General features: G+C 39.9%; 1 protein-coding gene across 3 annotated transcripts in view; it reads left to right on the top strand.

Moving 5' to 3' along the window:
• LOC144508496 (rho family-interacting cell polarization regulator 2-like) overlaps positions 1 to 15,591 on the top strand; it is a 246,089-nt gene that overhangs the window by 212,166 nt on the left and 18,332 nt on the right. For all 3 annotated transcript variants that reach the window (XM_078236465.1, XM_078236466.1, XM_078236467.1), the window contains exons 21-23: positions 2,240 to 2,379; positions 6,823 to 6,985; positions 10,575 to 10,710. The gene's annotated coding sequence lies outside the window, so the exon portion shown is untranslated. The remainder of the gene's footprint in view (positions 1 to 2,239; positions 2,380 to 6,822; positions 6,986 to 10,574; positions 10,711 to 15,591) is intronic.

Raw genomic sequence — 15,591 nt, forward strand, 5'->3', positions numbered from 1 at the left:
CACACAAGACAAACACCATGCAAACACAAATGAAAGATAATTTTTAAAGATCTAAAGAGGTGTTTCTTTAAGTCCCTAAAGTCAATATTACTTAGCATAGCAGGCCTGAAAATTCTTTTTTTGCTGAGGGAGAAATGGATGTTGGCAGTCCCTGGTAATGAACTCTTAATGGTTTCATCCAAGCTGGTGTCCATTTTGTCAAGGTAAATTGGGCATATCCTATGCTCCCTTGTAAAATAAAAATGTCCATTATGTTCATACGTTCACAAGTGTATGATGTGAGCATAACAATATTAAATAGCACATACAACTTCATCTACTATTTAGTTAGATGTTAGTGTGGTCTCAAATTGTTATTGAGGGTGTTAAAATTATGTTCTGTCCAGAAACTTGGAGTGAGAGCAGAATCATGTTCTGAAATTGGGTCAATTGGAGTACATCTTGTTGTGAGCAAGTGACTTCTATCAGTGGCTGAACACAGCTGTCCACCAACAGAAGCATCTAATCCCCTGGAAGTATAATGGTGCAAATTGCCAGCTTTGTGATTTGAGTGGAGAGCAAGGGGAACGTATTTGCCTTCCTTGATGATTCCATGGGTTGATCAGTCACAGCCCTAAAAGATAGAGAAGGAATAGTGGGAACTAGGATGGAAGTACTGATAGAGAGAAGGTATTTCAGTGTTGGAAAGCAGGGCTGTCCTTGAAGGGGCATGGAGAGAAACCATTTGGGTTCAAGGTAAGAAGGGTATGATTGCACTAATTGTGTTATCCTATAGATCTCTAAATAGTGAGAGAAAGGTAGAGGAACAAATTTGCAGGGAAATCAGAGAGATGTCTCAGACAGTGGTAAGTCTTGGGAACTTTAATTACCCAAATATCAAAGTAAAGGGTAAGGAGGGGGAGGAAGTTTCTAAAACATGTTCAGGAGAATTTCCTTTATTAGTATGTTCTCAGCCCATCTAGAAAGGAAGCATCTGGTTCTGGGATATGAGGTGGCCAACTGAACCAAGACTCTCTAGGGGAACATTTGAGTGACCATCCTATCATAAGTTTAGATTAGTAATAGAGAAAAACAAGGAGCAAACCAACATAAAACTTCTAAATTGAAAGAGCACTAATTTCAATGTAATGAAAAGTGATCCAGCTGGGGTAAAATGAAACCAGAAATTGACAGGAAAATCTATAATAGAACAATGGGTGATTTTTTTTAGATGGTGAGAGATCGTGAAGTGTTTTTATTTTTTACGTGTTCTTAAAGTTACAAAGCCAATGTTCAGAGTGGACCAGGCAAACCCAAATTAATTCCTTGCTTGCTCCAAAAACCAAATTCAAATTCCAATTTAATCTAATTAGGGGCCTCACAAGAGAGTCGAACAAGATCTAGGCTGACGAGATGAGGCATTGCATCCCATCTTGAGATTGATCTGACACTTGATCTTAGCCAAAAGGCCAAGAAGTGAATAATGTCCATAAGGACCTGGGTATCCTTGTTCATCAGTCACTGAATGCTAACATGCAAATGCATCAAACAATTAGGGAGGCAAATTGTCTGTTGGCTTTTATTGTAAGAGGACTTGAGTACAGGACTAAAGAAGTGTTGCTGCAATTATATAGGAGGCTTGGTGAGACTGCACCAGAAATATTGGCCGGGATTCTCCCAAAAATGTTCTAAGTGTTGAATTTGCAGGAAAACTGAAGTAAATCACGCTGTTTTTTTCAGTGGGAGTTCACACTAGAATCTCCCACACTCAGTGCAATGCAGAGGCCACTAGCGTGAATATCATTAGATTTCAGGGGGCGGGACCTATTCCCACCCAGGAGGCTGACGGTTCAGGGCCTCTGCGCATGCAGTCTGGAATATGTTGGAAATAGGTCTCAATGTTCTAACTGTTCTATTCCACCTTATTGTGCTGTATTATCAAAATTCCAGTTGTGAAATATTTGCTTTTTTATATAGCTTTCTGTTAAACCTGATAATTAGTCAGGAAAGTACATTGCGTAACATCAGATTTGAGTAATAGGAAGCATGACAGCAAATTGTGTCATGTAAGGCACACCTTAATCATCTAGACATGAGAATACCTTACATATTGATACAATGTTTTTACTATATTGTAAAGGTATAAATTACTGATGGATATAGTTTATACTCCATAATTGATGGTGAACTGTGATAGAATGAGGCAATTTAAACTAAACTGTTAGATTTCTTTGTTTTAAAAGTTGTTTTTTTTAAACAGAGGGAAATAACAGATAGCTCAAGTACATCTACTATCAGTTTGACTGTTGAAACAGTCTTAGAAAGCTTCAACTTCCTAAATGCTGATTCAAGTGAAGATAATCTTTCATGTTCCGGGAGCATTAGAATAAAGGATGAAAGGTAACTGAAAAACAACAAACCCCATACCCATGCATTCATTGCCAACAAAGTGTTTCGAAACAAGACAAAAAAAATACTTCTTGAAAACATAACCAAGTAATTGCAAGACTAGAATCAAATTCAATTATTCAGGTTATTTTAGTGTAATGCATCAAAAATAGGTCATTGGGTAAGATTTTCCAGCCATTTCTGCAGGCAGGATTGTCCAATTTCGCCAACTGCAGGTGCAAACAATGGGAAACACAATTGACAGCAAATGATCCCTCTGCCAGCCAATGGTGGGCCGTCTTCAACGCTGCAAAACACACCATGGCGGGTAGATGGGGTTGAAATCCCACCAGTCTTGAAATTAGTCTTGGTTACGTTGATTGGAGGTGCAAAGATTTAATTCTGTTTTTGCAATGGGGTTTTCATAATGTGTCCCCTTTGACGGTATTGCCAGCGTGTGTGTGACATGTAGTAATCCTTAGGGATCTGCACTGAGGCCTCAGTTTTTGACCATATGGGCCCATAATTTCTGATCTCCAGGGTGCTGTACCCAGAAGGTATGTCAAAGATACATTGGGTAATGCCCAGACTCCCCTGCCACCCCACCCTGGAGGTCCCTAGGTAAGGATTACACAGCAATTGCTTGGGAAGTTCAAACTTCCATTTGTAATTGTCTTGTACTGGGAACCATCTGTTACTATAATTTAAATAGTACGCTGCACTATTCTGTGGAGTGACTGCATTTCAGGGTAAGAAATAAAGACAGGATGGCAATTTAAACAAGACTGCCACTCCACAGAAGTTAAGGCCTATATATTAAGAATCTGGATAAAAGAATAGAGAGCTGTACATCCAAGTTTGCAAATGGCATTGAGTTAGGAGGCACAGTAAGTTACATAGATGTGAGCAGGAATTTGCAAAGGATCATAGACAAATCAGGTGTGTGGGCAAAACTATGGCAGATGGAGTTTAATATGGAGAGATGGCGAAATTTGAATTCAATAGAAATGTGGAATTAAAAGTCTAATGGTGACCATAAAACCACTGTTAATGCCAGGAATATTACAGGTAAAATGGATGAGTTAAGGGTGAGCATTGACATGTGGAATTGTGATATAGTAGCCATCACAGATGTGGTTGAGGGAGGGGTAGGATTGGCAACTCAACATCCTGGCATATAGAATCTTCAGGTGAGACAGGAGAGGGTGATAAAAAGAGGAGGCATTGCAGTATTAGTTAAGGAATCAGATACTACAGGAAGGAGAGATGATATCTTAAAGGGAGCATCAAATGAAGCTTTGTGGGTAGAGCTTAGAAACAATCAAGGGGCATCCAAATCGGTGGCGTTTATTATAGACCCCATATAGTCAGTGGGAAGTTGAGGAGCAATTATGTACACAATTTGCAGAGGGATGTAAAAATAATAGCAATAGGGTAATTATATTTGGTGATTTCAATTGTCCCAACATTAATTGGGATAGACAATGTTGAGGTCTTGGGTGGAGTGGATTTCTTGAAATGTGTAAAGGAGAACCTTTTAGGTGAAATGTGGGGGGTGGTGGGGGGAGGGGGGGCGGGGGTGGGTCGGTCCAACAAGGGACAGTGCAGTGCTGGACCTAATTCTGGGGAATGAAACCAGACCGGTTGTTGAGATGGTGGGGGAGCATTTTGGTGATAGCAACCACAACATGGTACACTTTAAAACAAAATCAGAAAATGCTGGAAAATCTCAGCAGGTCTGACAGCATCTGTGGAGAGAGAATAGGGCCAACGCTTTGAGTCAGGATGACCTGACAAGCATTTTCTCTTATTGTTCCAGATTCCAGCATCTGCAGAATTTGCTTTTATATTATGGTAAATGTAAGCTTGTTATGGACAAAAAATTGCAAAAAGAAAGCTTTAGATTAAGGGAGAGCGGATTTTAGTAAAATAAGGCAGGATTTGGCCAAGATAGACTGAGAACAGCCACTTGTGGGGAAATCTACAGAAAAGCAGTGAACTGGGATGGTACAAGCCCAACATGTTCACTCTAGGGTGATAAGCAGGACAAGCTCAGAGAACCATGGATGACCAGAGATATTCAGGATATAAGATAATGCTTTTTAGCAGGTACGAGGGAGGGAAATCAGCAGAGGCATCATGAAATACAGAAAAGGCAGGGTGGAGCTTAAGCGAGCAAGTAGGTGAGCAAAGAGGGAATATGAGAAAGCCCTGGCTGGTAAAAGTAGGCAAAAATCCCAGGATATTCTGTAACTATATCAATGGGAAGAGAATGACCAGGGAAAGTGTAGGGCCCATTAGGGGGCAATCTATGGGTGGAGCCACAGGACATATGTAGAGTGTTGAATGAAAACTTCACATCCAGCTTCATCCAAAAGAATGAGGATGAAACTATGAGTTCCTGAGCAAATTGACATAGGTAATGACAAGGTATTGGAGGTGCTGGCAAGCTTAAGTGGACAAATCTTCAGGTCCAGATGTCTCAGGCTGCTGTGGGAGGCAGTGGAGGACGTTGCAGGGATTCTGACTCAAATTTTTAATTCCTCTCTGGTCACGGTTGAGCTGCCAGATGACTAGAGAACAACTAATGTGGTTCCGCTGTTTAAGAAGGATTGTAGAGATAAACCAGGGAACTACATATGAATGAGTCACATGTCAGTGGTAGGGAAACTATTGGAGAAAATTCTGAAGGAGAGAATCTATCTCTATTTGGAGAGGCCAAGGTTAATCAGAGATAGTCAGCATGGCTTTATCAGAGGGAGGTCATGCCTAACAAATTTGATTGAATTTTTTTGAGGAGATGACCAGGAGTGTAGGTGAGGGTAGTGCAGTTGATGTAGTTTAAAACTAAGAACAATACAGTACAGGAACAGGCCCTTCAGCCCACCGAGCCTGCACTGATATGTGATTCCTATCCCTCTGCTCACCTTCCATTCATGTGATTATCAAGATACACTTTGAATGTTGCTAACATGCCTACTTTCATCATCTCCACTGGCAGTGCATGCCAGGCACACACCACCCTCTAAACTTACCATCTCTCGCCTTAAACCTGTGCCTTCTTGCTGTCAACCCTTCCACCCTGGGAAAAAGCCTCTGACTATCCACCCTACCTATGCCTCTCATAATTTTGTACACTTCAATCAGCCCCTCAGCCTCCGTCTTTCCAGTGAAAACAATCTGAGTGTATTCAACCTCTCCTCGTACCTGAAACTCTCCAGACCAGGCAACATCCCAATAAACCTTCTTTGCACCCTCCCCAAAGCATCCATGTCCTTCTGTGGGTGTGGCAACCAGAACTGCAAGCAACATTCCAAATGTGACCTAACTAAAGTTTTATACAGCTGTAACATAACTTGCCAACTTTTATACTTGATGCCCCTGCTGATGAAGGCAAGCATGCTGTATGTCTTCTTAACCACTTTAATCACCTGTGTTGCCACTTTCAGGGATCTGTGGACCTGTACACCCAGATCCCTCTGTATATCTGTGTTCCTAAAGGTTCTGCTATTTAATTCGCATCTGAATTTGTTCTTCAAAAAAATGCATCACCTTGCACTTGTCTGTATTAAACTCCATCTGCCATTTCTCTGCAATCTGTCCAAGTCTGCAATCTTTCTATATCCTGCAATATCCTTTGACAATCCTTTTCACTATCTGCAACTTCACCAATTTATGTGTCATCTGCAAACTTACTAATCAGAACACCTACATTTTCCTCCAGAGCTTTTATGTATGCTACATGACTTAACTTTCTGTGCTAAGTTTAATAAGTAATTAATGGGAGAATGTCACAAGTTCTGAAAAAAATAGGGAGGCTAAAGGCAAGATGTCTTTTTTCAAAGTTACCCAGGGAGCACCTCAGACAGCAACTTTCCATATACAATATACACAATTAATAACTGTGTATCTACTCCTCACCAAATGATGCTGTAACATTTATCCACAATTAACAGCAAGTACCATTAGCCTTGCCTTCAATTTGGCAGAGAATGTTCATCTGATACCTTTGTCAGACAAGGTTATTAAAATAGAAAATAAATTAAAAGAACCAATCACTATATAGAGGGCAGAAGGACACAGCATGGAGATCGAATTAGAATGAAGAGTTGTAAAAATAACATGGGCAGAATGGGATTCCTTCTGTACTGAAATTTCTGTGGATTTCAAAATTAAATCTAGGAAAACACTAAACTCAGTTAATAAATGTTTAGTTTAGCATCTAGAGAAATCTGCATGCCTGTAATCATTGGGCCAGCAGCTAATTAGCCTACAGCATTTTGCACTTGTTTGCACAAGTTTAAAGCATTCCAAATCTGCTACTTTTTAAGTGTTGTACAGAATTATGGATTTTCCTCATTTTAACTGCATTTTTAAATATTGATTTGAGTGGATCCTATTATCTATTGTGCTTTGTTCCAATTTATTTTTCTTCCAAAATTTATCATTTGACAGGACTGGTACATACAATAGAGGCAATATTTGTCAGCATGACTTACTGACTAAGAATGGAGATTTAGGAATTAAAGCAACAGGAACCCTTGCCCTCACATCAGAAAATGTGTCTCTTGATCAAGTACTCTTGACTCACCTGCAGTTGTGCAGGAGACTTCTACAGGTAGGTAGGGTAAAATTAATTGCAATTATTTGTTTCCTCTCTTTTAGCTATTTGCATAATACAAAACAGCTCGTGCTAAGGTATCCCCAGAATTCTTCTTTGCTTTCTCTGAAAAAAATGGTTTTCGGAAGTTGACTGTATCCATATATTCATATTAACAGAGGAAATAAAATCAGAAAATGCTGGAAAATCTCAGCAGGTCTGACACCATCTGTGGGGAGAGAATAGAGCCAATGTTTCGAGTCTAGATGACCCTTCATCAGACATAAGAGCAAAGAGAATCAGCAGACATCTATACTATTGGCGGAGGGAGAAGGAGGGGGTGGAATGGGACAAAGGGAATGTAAGTGAGGATACAGAAGGCTGAGAAGGTGCTAAGAGTGTCCATTAAGTAATCGGAATGCGGGAATGGCAGAACAGGTACAGATTGTTAAAACACTGCCTGAGGAATGTGGCAGTTGCACTGAAGGCGTGTGGAGGGGTGTGGAAAGGAGAGCTGGAATGAAGAAGTGGAAAAATAGAAGTGAAAATGAAGGATGATAAAATGGATGAATGATTGTTCAGTCCAGAAGTGAACCCTAACCCAAACTGAAGGAACAGTACCTCATCTTACAATTGGGCACTTTACAGCCTTCTGGACTGAACATGGAGTTCAACAGCTACAGAGGATGAACTCTCTCCGCCACCTTCGCTCCATTTCCATTCATTTTATTCCATTTCATTTAATCTCATTCATCCATTTTATCATCCTCCTTTTTCACTTCCTATTTTTCCACTTCTCCATTCCAGCTCTCCCCCTTTCCACACCCTCCCCGCACACCCCCCAACCCCCTTCAGGGCAACTGCCACATTCCTCAGGCAGTCCTTTAACAATGGGTAGCACAGTGGTTAGCACTGCTGCTTCACAGCTCCAGGGTCCCGGGTTCGATTCCCGGCTCGGGTCACTGTCTGTGTGGAGTTTGCACATTCTCCTCGTGTCTGCGTGGGTTTCCTCCGGGTGCTCCGGTTTCCTCCCACAGTCCAAAGATGTGCAGGTCAGGTTGATTGGCCAGGTTATAAAAAAGAAATTGCCCCTTAGAGTCCTGGGATGCGTAGGTTAGAGGGACTAGCGGGTAAATATGTGGGTGTAGGGCCTGGGTGGGATTGTGGTCGGTGCAGACTCGATGGGCCGAATGGCCTCCTTCTGCACTGTAGGGTTTCTATGATTCTATGAATCTGTACCTCTGTTCTGCCATTCTCGCATTCTGATCATTTAATGGACACTCTTAGCACCTTCTCAGCCTTCTGTATCCTCATTTACATTCCTTTTGTCCAATTCCACATACCACCTTCCCCCCACCCCAATTTTAAGAGGGAATGTTGAATTTTGTTATTAGTCTGCACTCAATTATTCTTCATGTCTTGACAAATCTAAAGGAAAGTTCTGCTTTTAGACTGATCTGACATCATGATTTATTTCATTTTAATTTGCAAAACCTATACAGTTTAAACTTAATGATGCTAATTACTTTTGAAAGTGTAAAATAAATGTTATATTTTCATTTTTAGAATAACTGATGTCTCAAGGATTTTCAAGTCTTAAAATATTAAAGTACAGAATACTAATGAAATATCACATAACAAGACTGGGTTACAGAATATGTTTAAATGTACTCCTAGCTTGTAAACTTTAAGTGTATTGTTGCACATTTGGATCTGTGCTACTCTATTTCATATAAAATTGATTTATGCTTGCTTAGAATTTTCTATCTGCTTTAGATTCTCAGAATTATACGTCTGAGGTAATGAAAGCTCCCCCATCCCTTTGATACATGGGAATATTTTTCCTGTGAGTTTTCTGAAACAAGAGTAGTTACTGCAAATTTCAAGTACCGTATTTTACTCTCAGATGTACATAATCTGAGGATAGTAGGCTGTAACCTTGATATACTTTATCCAGGCCTTAAATAGGAGGAAGAAAGGAAACAATTTAAGGAATAATAAGAAAGGAATGATTATATGCAATAATCATTATAGATCCACATCAGGGGAAAAGCGATCGTCCAGTTATTTATTATCCACATTGATACCTTGAAAGTGAGCCGTGACAAAACAAAGCTTAAGGCTTGAACCTGCCAGGTGCTGAGGCAGGCTGTTCAAAACGCCCTCCTGGAATGCCATGGGACCTTGTCCCAGTAAAACAAAAACACACAGCCCCTCCAACCCTCACCCACTCCACCTACTTCTCTTTCCAAACATTCCCCATCCATACCACCGCATGCCCCATCCCCTCAAGTTCTTTATGTCAAGCTCTGCCCTTCCACAGCCCCTTCAGCACCCTCATACTTCCTATGCCAAACTCCGGAACTTCCATGCCCATGATCCACTGTACACTTTCTAGAACCAATGAACACCAGTGTAAATTGGGAGATCTAAATAAAAGATTTGAAAAATGCAATCCTTTGAGCACTTTCCCACATGCTTGGAAACAAGTGCCAACCATCCAGTCCTATGAAGTTTCAAAAACCATAAACCCTTGAAACCACATATTTTTGTCCACAAATGTAGTGAAATTGACCACAGAGATCAGAGAGCCAGAGTTGTTAGTCCAACAATATTTCCTCTGGAGAATTGGTATTTTGTTATTCTAATAGATGTTTAGGCACTCAGCCAAGTGTACATGAGTCATCATTTCCAGAGGAAACATTTGATTGGCAGCTCAGATTCTCTGACATAGAGCACACGGGGGCATGAAGGAGGTCTTTTTAACTTGCCTTTAAAAGGTTCACCAATGCATTTTTGTGTGCATGACTCCTTTAAGGGATTGTGAACCACGACTCTTTAAAAATCTAGCCTAACTTTGTGAAAATTATGGAGTAGGAGTTACCAATCTCCACAATGGAGTTGGCCGGGTCAGGATTGCAGGCTTCTGACAGATTCTTTAAAATTAGACAGCCTGGGAATGGGGTTGTGAATCAGGACCCACCTGCCATTTTTAAAGGGCTCCTGTGTTAACTTGATGAAAATACAGTATTACTAGTTTGAAGAAAGAATTCACTAACTCCAAGAGTTTTGTCTGGACACCTTCTATAACATTAGCAGTAGTGTTTTATCTTTCCTCATTTTCTCTTAAGTCTTTTGCACAGTTGTTTAGATAATCCTCTCCTTACATTCAGCATGGTGAGACTGAACTCACTTGGTTCCACTCTTACCTATCCAGTTGTAACAAATTCATCTCTAGAAATGCCTATTTTATGAATAGTCTCCCAGGAATAGATCCAATGTCCCTCTTTGCCTCATCTCTATGCTTTCCTTTGATGACATCATCCCAGAATGGATTCAGCTTCCACATATATGCAGATGATATCCAATTCCAGCTCTCCACGACCAGAACTGTACTATAAGACTGCTTAACCCCTTTCTAATCAGGATGTAACAAATTCTGCATAACCTAACTCATGTGGTTTTAGAACATTGGTGAACTGCGTTATGTTAAAGCACAATAAATAAATATAATAAGATGCATAATGTTTAATCTATCTCACATTTTAAAAACAGAGGGGCCAAGCTAACTTGCTTCTTGGGGCTCACAATTTAATTTATATTTCAGAGATTTACATCAACTGGTTGTGTAGCTGCCCTCCAGAATTGCATATTAGAGGAGCTCTCTCAACAGATCCTGGTACTGGAGAATATAGCTCACATTTCTCACGAGAGGTCAGGGAATATTAAATCGGTGGAAGAAGGTTTGTATGAAATGACCATAATTATAGACAGCATGCCAGAATTCATCTATGAGCACCATTGGAATGTTATGTTATGGAAAAATATTTATAATAAGTTAGATTCAGATTGTTTGAAATAGGGGGACTGATATATTAAGAAACAGGAAATATATCAGGGCTTCACTAGAATTACAGACAAAGGAAATCCTATTTTTAATTTATAGATTTCAACCTCTGGGTAATTTTGTAATGGATATTGAGATTTAAAAGTAAAAGTTTTTTAACATTAGATACGGTTTTAGCATTTATTGTGGACATTTGCATTACCTTGTCCATTACTGTATAATATGGTTTTCTAAAAATATCCTCAAAATAAAAAGTAAATATTTTGTGGTTCATGGCTTTAAATTGCTTTATTTTTATTGAAATGCCAGATCCATTCCATTTAGCTCATTTTTCATGATTAACTTGATTAATGCAAATTGGCTCTTACAGCAGAATGCATCACCTCATTAGATGGAACAATATCAAGATGAATCATTTAAGAATGAAAATTACACTTTAAAAAATGTTGTATTGCTTTATTGTATTGTACTTTGTTACAACCCCAGTTGATGTTCTAACTGGACAGGAAGATCCCACAATGGGAACCCTGGCTCCAAAGATTGTAACTTCTGTAAAACATGGAGGAACAGAGTCACAGGACTGCTAATTGGGTTTAACAACAAGGGAAGAAACATTAAACATGAAAAAATTGGATTATGATGCAATACTCCTTTGCTTCCCCCCCCCCCCCCCTTGGTTTAATGAATATAAAGATTTTAAGAATAACTTAGATTACAAAGTATATTTTAAGGTGCAATGGTCTCAGTAACCCAATGCCTGTTTAGGCACACAGATTGGCTGTGGTCGAAAACACACACTCCACTCTGAACCTAAGTTAGTGTCTGTGGATTTCTGTTCAGAATCCCTCCAGATGATTGTCACGTGGGAGTTTCCAAACTTCACTCCCAAAAAATAAACAATTTAAAATCTTTATTTACAATAATGTTTCCTTTTAGCAGTTTATATTCTGAAATCCAATCCAGGTTTTCCAAATGACAGTTTTAAACAAAGCTTCCACTCTACTTTTAACAGCAAATTCAGTCCAGGTTTTACACCAACCACTTTATGATTTCTTTGTCTTAACTGTTCACAATTGCTTTAACTCTTTTTTTTCCCCCAAGCTTCCAGTAAAATGGCATCAAACATTTGATTTACCTCTGTCTGCTGTCCATTTTAAATCTTGTTATTTCAATTGCCTCTAACTCCAAACCCTTTGTTTGCTTTTCCTTGAATTCTTCTGAACAATACCTTGGTCTCTGTTCTCTTAACTTCAGTCGACTCATGACATTCTTTCCTCGACTGTACCTTGTTCCTAAGGAAGCCTGCATTTTTTACAACTCCCTTGTCCTGTCCAGCTTCTACTGGCAGAGTTGAGGGATGTTCACTCCCTGGTGCTTTGTCCCCACCTACAATATTTCTAACTAAACCTAAAATTCAAATGTTTTTCTACCTTATAAGCGCCTCCAGCTGCTAAGCTACCCTTCACACTGAAACCCTCTCCAAGCACAATAAATTCATAGTTTGAATTGAAACCAGCCCCCACGGATACAAACACCTTTGTCCAGCATGAATCTAACTAGAGAATTTTGCCCTTCTGGGCACGTAAACATTACATTAAACTCACTGAAAACTATACCTTATTTCTAATGTTTATATGTAATACAAAACATTTATATAATGTCTGTATGTTCCATACAAATATAAATTCCATAAAACGACCTTTGCTTTAACATCTTAAGCTGATGACAGCATAATCCTGTGGTCCCAAAGACTAAACCCTAAAAACATATCAATAATATGTTGCCATTGTATAAACAACAATGGAAATTTGTTGCAAACATTGCAACAGTGCTTGTACTTAAAAAGTACTTAATTGCTGTAAATAGAACATCCTGAGGTTAATGGTGCTATATAAATGTAAGTTTTTTGTTCTGCTGGGGCAGGGGGGAGAGAACAAGTTGGCTTCCTGGCTCAACACCTCTTTAATGATGTTTTTTATTTGGCTGTTTGTGGGCATGGATAGCGAAGAGTTTGAGATGATTCCCTTAAATTGTTTCCTCCTCATTCCCTGTGGTGTTTTGCAAAACCATAATTGACATTAGGAACACAGATGATATTTTTGGGGTAAAACTTGTGCTATTGTCTATCAGGACTATAATAATAGCAACCTTTAGTTTTAGAAGTTAGATGGAAAAGACCTAAAGGGTTGAAAATGAAAATTACAAGGAAATTTAGAATGATAAATGCCAGACTTTATACAAAACTTCAAATAATTAACATCTCATTTACTGTAGCTACTAAGCCAATTGGCACCAGAAAGCCATGAAACTAGGATGATAGAAGGTCATATGCTTTGTATAACTGTGGAAGCTCTATAAATCTGGAAAGGTACAAGAAATAGTGAGTTAATGTAGTTTTACCAGTAAATATTTTGCTTCCTTTCCTTCTCTATCTCCTGACAGCCTGGTTGATCTTTGTTAGGTGTAAATCCCATGTTAAAAGACTCTGTTTTATGCATTTATATCATTATTCAAAAACCCTTTGGTCTGTCTTTAGCTAACATTAGGACATCTTGGGAGTGGGGCTCAGTTGTTAACAATTCAGGACAAGTATGTTCCTATAAAAATAAAGATGGCAAGATTGGGGAACCCTGGATGACGAGAGATTGTGAGCATAGTGAAAAAGAAGAAGGAGGCGCACATAAATTTTAGGAAATTGAAAACTGATAAGGCTCGAGGAATGCAAAGAGAGCAGGAAAGAACTTAAGCAGTTAGGAGGGCTAAAAGGGCCCATGAAATGTTGGCAGGCAGGATTAAGGAGAATCCCAAGGTTCTTTATGCGAAGGAATAGGGTAGCTAGGGAAAGGGTAGGTCCACTCAAGGACAGTGGAGGGAATCTGTGTGTGGAGCCAGATGAGGTGGGTGAGGTCCTTAATGAGTACTTTGCATCAGTATTCACAAAAGGAGAAGAATGTGGTGGATGGGGAGTATAGAAAGGAGGATGTTGACATTCTAGAACATGTTGAGATAAAAAGGGAGGCGGTATTGGAAGTTTTGAAAAACATTAAGGTGGACAAGTCACCAGGGACAGATAGGGTCTATCCCAGAATACTGAGAGGTGAGGAAAGAAATTGCTGAGGCCTTGGCCAAAATCTTTATATCCTCTTTAGCCACAGGCGAGGTACCAGAGGATTGGAGAGTAGCTAACGTTGTTCCTCTGTTTAAGAAGGGCAGAAGAGACAACCCAGGAAATTACAGGCCTGAGAGCCTCATCAGTGGTGGGGAAATTATTGGAAAAGATTCTTAGGGACAGGATGTACTCACATCTGGAAGAGAATAGGCTTATTAACGATAGGCAGTATGATTTTGTGAAGGGGTGGTCATGTCTCACAAACTTGATTGAGTTCTTTGAGGAAGTGACAAGAAAAATTGACCACCGCTGGGCAGTGGATGTTGTATACATGGACTTTAGTAAAAGCCTTCGATAAGGTTCCTCATGGCAGGCTGATACAGAAGGTGAAGTGATAAGCGATCAGAGGTGAGCTGGTAAGATGGATACAAAACTGGCTTGGGCATAGAAAGCAGAGAGTAGCAGTGGAAGGGTACTTTTCTAAGTGGAGGTCTGTGACAAGCGATGTTCCACAAGAATCAGTGCTGGGGCCTCTGTTGTTTGTAATATATATGAATGATTTGGAGTAAAATGTAGGTGGTCTGATTAGTAAATTTGCAGATGATACAAAAATTGGGGGAGTAGCGGATAGTGAGGAGGATTGTCAGAGGATACAGCAGGATAAATTGGCTGGAGACATGGGCTCAAAGATGGCAGATGGAATTTAACCCGGACAAATGTGAGGTGATGCAATTTGGAAGGTCTACTGCAGTAAATGGTAGAGCCCTTAGAAATATTATCATACAGAAGGATCTAGGCAGATTCACAGTTCCCTGAAGGTGGCAATTCAGGTGAACAAGATGGTCAAGAAGGCATATGGTCTGCTGGCTTTCACCAGTTGGGGTGTTGAGTATAGGAATTGGAAAATCATGTTGCAACTGTATAAGGCTTTGGTTAGGCCGCATTTGGAGTATTGTGTACAATTCTCGTTGCCACACTACCGGAAGGAAGTTGATGCATTGGAAAGGGTGCAGAAGAGATTTACCAGGATGTTGCCTGGTTTGGAGGATATGGACTATGAAGAAAGGTTGAACAAACTTGGATTTTTTCATTGGAGCGGAGGATGAGGGGAGACCTGATAGATGTTTACAAGATTATGACGGGCTTGGATATAGTGGATAGTCAGTCTTTTTTCCAGGGTTGAAGGGTCAATGGATCAATTACTTGAGGGCATAGGTTGAACGTGAGAGGGGGAAAGTTTGAGAGAGATGTAAGGGGCAAGTTTTTCCACACACAAGGTAGCGAATGCCTGGAACATTCTGCCGGAGGAGATGGTGGAAGCAGATTCTATAGCAACGATCAAGAGGCATCTGGATAGATAGCTGAACAGGCAGGGAATAGATGCATTTGGACCATGTAGACACAAGAAAATATTAGATTAGATCTGTGTTGGCACAGACTTGATGGGTCAAAGGGCCTATTCCTGTGCTGTATTGTTCTTTGTTAAGTACTGAGCTTTCTGGCAGGCGATTCTTTTCAGAGTGCATTCTTCATCATTGTGTATTAGATAGGATCTGCTTCAATTTAACATTCTTCATCGCTCTTTCTGGAATTAGACGTGCTAGAATGTACTCAGGACTGGATCCTGCCTGTGCAAGATGTCATTTGGCTCTTGCAACACTGTTTAAT

Source organism: Mustelus asterias, chromosome 20 (genome assembly GCF_964213995.1).
Source record: "Mustelus asterias chromosome 20, sMusAst1.hap1.1, whole genome shotgun sequence".
Classification (NCBI taxonomy): domain Eukaryota; kingdom Metazoa; phylum Chordata; class Chondrichthyes; order Carcharhiniformes; family Triakidae; genus Mustelus; species Mustelus asterias.